A 6,699-nucleotide genomic window follows, 5' to 3' on the forward strand; every position below is an offset into this window, starting at 1 on the left:
CCATGGTGCTTTATTTATAAATAATGGAACCTCTACACCTGTGTCCATACTTCCCATGGTGCTTTATTTAAAAATAATGAAACCTCTACACCTGTGTCCATACTTCCCATGGTGCTTTATTTATAAACAATGGAACCTCTACACCTGTGTCCATACTTCCCATGGAGCATTATTTATAAATAATGGATCCTCTACACCTGAGCCATACTTCTCATGGAGCTTTATTTAAAAATAATGGAACCTCTACACCTGAGTCCATACTTCCCATGGAGCTTTATTTATAAATAATGGATCCTCTACACCTGTGTCCATACTTCCCATGGAGCATTATTGATAAATAATGAAACCTCTTCACCTGAGTCCATACTTCTCATGGAGCTTTATTTATAAATAATGAAACCTCTTCACCTGTGTCCATACTTCTCATGGAGCATTATTTATAAATAATGAAACCTCTACACCTGTGTCCATACTTCTCATGGAGCTTTATTTATAAATAATGGATCCTCTACACCTGTGTCCATACTTCTCATGGAGCTTTATTTATAAATAATGAAACCTCTTCACCTGTGTCCATACTTCTCATGGAGCTTTATTTATAAATAATGAAACCTCTTCACCTGTGTCCATACTTCTCATGGAGCATTATTTATAAATAATGAAACCTCTACACATGTGTCCATACTTCTCATGGAGCATTATTTATAAATAATGGATCCTCTACACCTGTGTCCATACTTCTCATGGAGCTTTATTTATAAATAATGGAACCTCTACACCTGAGTCCATACTTCCCATGGAGCTTTATTTATAAATAATGGATCCTATACTCCTGTGTCCATACTTCCCATGGTGCTTTATTTATAAATAATGGAACCTCTACACCTGTGTCCATACTTCCCATGGAGCATTATTGATAAATAATGAAACCTCTTCACCTGAGTCCATACTTCTCATGGAGCTTTATTTATAAATAATGAAACCTCTACACCTGTGTCCATACTTCTCATGGAGCTTTATTTATAAATAATGAAACCTCTTCACCTGAGTCCATACTTCTCATGGAGCTTTATTTATAAATAATGAAACCTCTACACCTGTGTCCATACTTCCCATGGAGCATTATTGATAAATAATGAAACCTCTTCACCTGAGTCCATACTTCTCATGGAGCTTTATTTATAAATAATGAAACCTCTACACCTGTGTCCATACTTCTCATGGAGCTTTATTTATAAATAATGAAACCTCTTCACCTGAGTCCATACTTCTCATGGAGCTTTATTTATAAATAATGGAACCTCTACACCTGTGTCCATACTTCTCATGGAGCTTTATTTATAAATAATGAAACCTCTTCACCTGAGTCCATACTTCCCATGGTGCTTTATTTAAAAATAATTAAACCTCTACACATGTGTCGACACTTCCCATGGAGCATTATTTATAAATAATGGAACCTCTACACCTGTATCCACACTTCCTATGGAGCTATATTTATAAATAATGGAACCTCCACACATCTGTCCAAATTTACCATGGTGCTGTATTTATAAATAATGGAACCTCCACACCTGTGTCCACATTTCTCATGGTGCTTTATTTATAAATAATGGAACCTCTACACCTGTGTCCACACTTCACATGGAGCTTTATTTATAAATAATGGAACCTCTACACATGTGTCCATACTTCCCATGGTGCTTTATTTATAAATAATGAAACCTCTACACCTGAGTCCATACTTCTCATGGTGCTTTATTTATAAATAATGGAACCTCTACACCTGAGTCCATACTTCCCATGGTGCTTTATTTATAAATAATGAAACCTCTACACCTGAGTCCATACTTCTCATGGTGCTTTATTTATAAATAATGGAACCTCTACACCTGAGTCCATACTTCCCATGGTGCTTTATTTATAAATAATGAAACCTCTAAACCTGTGTCCACACTTCCCATGTTGCTTTCTTGGTAAATAATGGATCCTATACACCTCTGTCCATAATTTTCATGTTGCTTTATTTACAAATAATGGAACCTCTACACCTGTGTCCACACTTCCCATGGTGCTTTATTTATAAATAATGGAACCTCTACAACTGTGTATATACTTCCCATGGTGCTTTATTCATAACAAAATGGAAACTCTACACCTGTGTCCATACTTTTCATGTTGCTATATTTATACATAATGGAACATCTAAACCTGTGTCAATACTTCCCATGGTGCTTTATTCATAACTAATGGAACCTCTACAACTGTGTCCAAACTTCTCACGGAGCTTTATTTATAAATAATGGAACCTCTACAACTGTGTCCACACTTCCCATGGAGCTTTATTTATAAATAATGGAACCTCTACACCTGTGTCAATACTTCCCATGGTGCTTTATTTATAAATAATGGAACCTCAACATCAGTGTCCGTACTACTCATGGTCATTTTTTTACAAATAATGGATCCTATATCCCATGGTGCTTTATTTATAAATAATGGAACCTCTACAACTGTGTCCACACTTCTCACGGAGCTTTATTTATAAATAATGGAACCTCTACACCTGTGTCCATACTTCCCATGGTGCTTTATTTATAAATAATGGAACCTCTACAACTGTGTCCATACTTCCCATGGAGCTTTATTTATAAATAATGGAACCTCTACACCTGTGTCCACACTTCCCATGGAGCTTTATTTATAAATAATGGAACCTCTACACCTGTGTCCACACTTCCCATGGAGCTTTATTTATAAATAATGGAACCTCTACAACTGTGTCCATACTTCCCATGGTGCTTTATTTATAAATAATGGAACCTCTACACCTGTGTCCATACTTCCCATGGAGCTTTATTTATAAATAATGGAACCTCTACAACTGTGTCCATACTTCCCATGGTGCTTTATTCATAACATTATGGATCCTATACACCTCTTTCCATACTTTTCATGTTACTTTATATATAAATAATAGAAACTTTACATCTGTGTCCACACTTCCCATGGTGCTTTATTTATAAATAATGGGACCTCTACACCTCTGTCCATAACCCCATGGTGCTTTATTATAGATAATGTATCCTATACACCTCTGTCCATACTTTTCATGTTCCTTTATTTATAAATAATGGAACCTCTAAACCTGTGTCCATACTTCTTTTCATGTTGCATTATTTATAAATAATGGAACCTCTACACCTGTGTCCATACTTCCCATGGTGCTTTATTTATAAATAATGGAACCTATACTCCTCTGTCCATACTTCCCATGGTGCTTTATTTATAAATAATGGAACCTCTACACCTGTGTCCACACTTCCCATGGTGCTTTATTTATAAATAATGGAACCTCTACACCTGTGTCCACACTTCCCATGGAGCTTTATTTATAAATAATGGAACCTACACACCAATATCCATACTTCCCAAGGAGCTTTATTCTTTAAAAAATGGAACCTCTACACCTCTGTCCACACTTCCCATGGTGCTTTATTTATAAATAATGGAACCTCTACACCTCTCTCCATACTCCTCATGGTGATTTATTCATAATATAATGGATTGTATACATCTCTGTCCATACATTTCATGGAGCTTTTATTATAAATAATGGAACCTCTACACCTGTGTCCACACTTCCCATGGTGCTTAATTTATAAATAATGGAACCTCTACACCTGAGTCCATACTTGTCATGGTGCTTTATTTATAAATAATGGAACCTTTACTTCTGTGTCCATATAGACACTTCTCATGGAGCTTTATTAATAAATAATGGAACCTCTACACCTGTGTCCACACTTCCCATGGTGCTTTATTTATAAATAATGGAACCTCTACACCTGTGTCCACACTTCCCATGGTGCTTTATTAATAAATAATGGAACCTCTACACCTGTGTCCACACTTCCCATGGTGCTTTATTTATAAATAATGGAACCTCTACACCTGTGTCCACACTTCCCATGGTGCTTTATTTATAAACAATGTTACCTCTACACCTGTGTCCACACTACCCATGGTGCTTTATTCATAACAAAATGGAACCTCTACACCTCTGTCCACACTTCCCATGGTGCTTTATTTATAAATAATGGAACCTCTACACCTGTGTCCACACTTCCCATAGTGCTTTTTTTATAAATAATGGAACCTCTACACCTGTGTCCATACATCCCATGGTGCTTAATTTATGATAATGGAACCTCTACACCTGTGTCCACACTTCCCATGGTGCTTTATTCATAACAAAATGGAACCTCTACACCTGTGTCCATACGTCCCATGTTGCTTTATTTATAAATAATGGAACCTCTAAACTTGTGTCCATACTTCTCATGGAGCTTTTTTAATAACATAATGGATCCTATGTACCTCTGACTATACTTTTCATGTTGTTGTTTTTATAAATAATGGAACCTCTACACCTGTGTCGATACTTCTCATGGTGCTTTTTTTATAAACAATGGAACCTCTACACCTTTGTCCATACTTCCCATGGTGCTTTCTTGATAAATAATGGATTAATGGATCCTATACACCTCTGTCCACAATTTTCATGTTGCTTTATTTATAAATAATGGAACCTCTACACCTGTGTCCACACTTCCCATGGTGATTTATTTATAAATAATGGAACCTCTACAACTGTGTATATACTTCCCATGGTGGTTCATTGATAAATAATGGAACCTCTACACCTGTGTCCACACTTCTCATGGAGCTTTATTTATAAATAATGGAACCTCTACACCTGTGTCCACACTTCACATGGAGCTTTATTAATAAATAATGGAACCTCTACACCTGTCTCCACACTTCCCATGGTGCTTTATTTATAAATAATGGAACCTCTAGACCTGTGTCCACACTTCCCATGGAGCTTTATTTATAAATAATGGAACCTCTACAACTGTGTCCACACTTCCCATGGAGCTTTATTTATAAATAATGGAACCTCTACACCTGTGTCCACACTTCCCATGGTGCTTTATTTATAAATAATGGAACCTCTACACCTGTGTCCACACTTCCCATGGAGCTTTATTTATAAATAATGGAACCTCTACAACTGTGTCCACACTTCCCATGGAGCTTTATTTATAAATAATGGAACCTCTACACCTGTGTCTATACTTCCCATGGTGCTTTATTTATAAACAATGGAACCTCTTCAACTGTGTCCATACTTCCCATGGTGCTTTATTCATAACATAATGGATCCTATACATCTGTGTTCACACTTTTCATGGTGCTTTATTTATAAATAATGGAACCTCTATACCTTTGTCCATACTTCTCATGGTGCTTTATTCATAACATAATGGAACCTCTACACCTGTGTCCACACTTCCCATGGTGCTTTATTTATAAATAATGGAACCTCTACATCTGTGTATGTACTTTCCATCATGCTTTATTTATAAATAATGGATCCTATACACCTCTGTCCATACTTCCCATGGTGCTTTATTTTTAAATAATGGAACCTCTACAACTGTGTCCATACCTCTCATGGTGCTTTTTTAATACACATTGGAACTTCTACACAAATGTCCATACTCAGGGTGCTCTATTTATAAATGGAACCTATACACTTTTGTCCATACTTCTCGTGGTGCTTTATAAATAAATAATGGAACTTCTACACAAGTGTCCATACTTCTCAGGGTGCTCTATTTATAAATGGAACCTATACACCTGTGTCCATACTCCTTGTGGTGCTTTATTTATAAATAATGGAACATCTACACCTGTGATTTTTAATTTTGCTTTTGAATTCGAAATGAATTAAAAATAAGGGAAATCCTAAAAGTATATCAAAACACTTTTAGCATCACTAGAAACACAACCGTATTTATAAAACTTGGTTTTGGATTTAGCATTATCTACAAAAGCGTATAATTATGCCAAATGTGGTTTATGACACTGCGTGGGCTTAATTAAAGTTTCACATGGGTTTGTTTGGATTAAGGTGGTCTGTTCTGCACGGAGAAGTCTTAACTAGAGTTGCACAAACAAACATTTGGGCTCTAAATGGGCTTAATGGTTGCCAACATGTGGTCCGGTTGGCACTGAATAGTCTTCATTAAAGTACATGTGTTTGTTTGTCTCTTGGGGCTTTATGGTTGCCAACTTGTGGTTTGTTTGGCACGGAGTAGTCTCAATTGGCTTTAAAAGGGCTTTTTTGGCTGCCTGAAAGTGGGCTTTTGGGCTCTAAGTAGTCTATACAACTTAGCATATGCGTTTGTTTGGGTCCAAATGGGCTTAATGGTGCCAACAAGTGTTCATGTTTAGTTGTGAGAAGGTATTTGCTCATGTGTTGTTGTTTTGTTTTGCTTTAACTGGGCGTTATTGTTGCAAACATATGTGTTTGTTTGGCTCTAAAAGGGTTTAAAGGTTGTCAACATGTTTTCTGTTTGACACTGCGTAGTCTCATATAGAGTTGAACATTAATTATTTGGCTCAAAATGGGATTTCTGGTAGCCTGCAAGGGGTTTATTGGGTACTTAGTAGTCAATAAAAGAATTTCATATATATGTGTTTGGCTCTAAATGGGCTTAATGGAGCCAACATGTGGTCGTTTCAGGTTAAACGTTGTCTAAATAAGAGTTGCATGTTGTTGAGGTTGGCTCTAAATGAGCTTAATGATCGCAAACACATGACCTGTTGGGCACTAGAGTTGTTCATGGG

This window comes from Mya arenaria, chromosome 15 (assembly GCF_026914265.1).
Source record: "Mya arenaria isolate MELC-2E11 chromosome 15, ASM2691426v1".
Lineage (NCBI taxonomy): Eukaryota > Metazoa > Mollusca > Bivalvia > Myida > Myidae > Mya > Mya arenaria.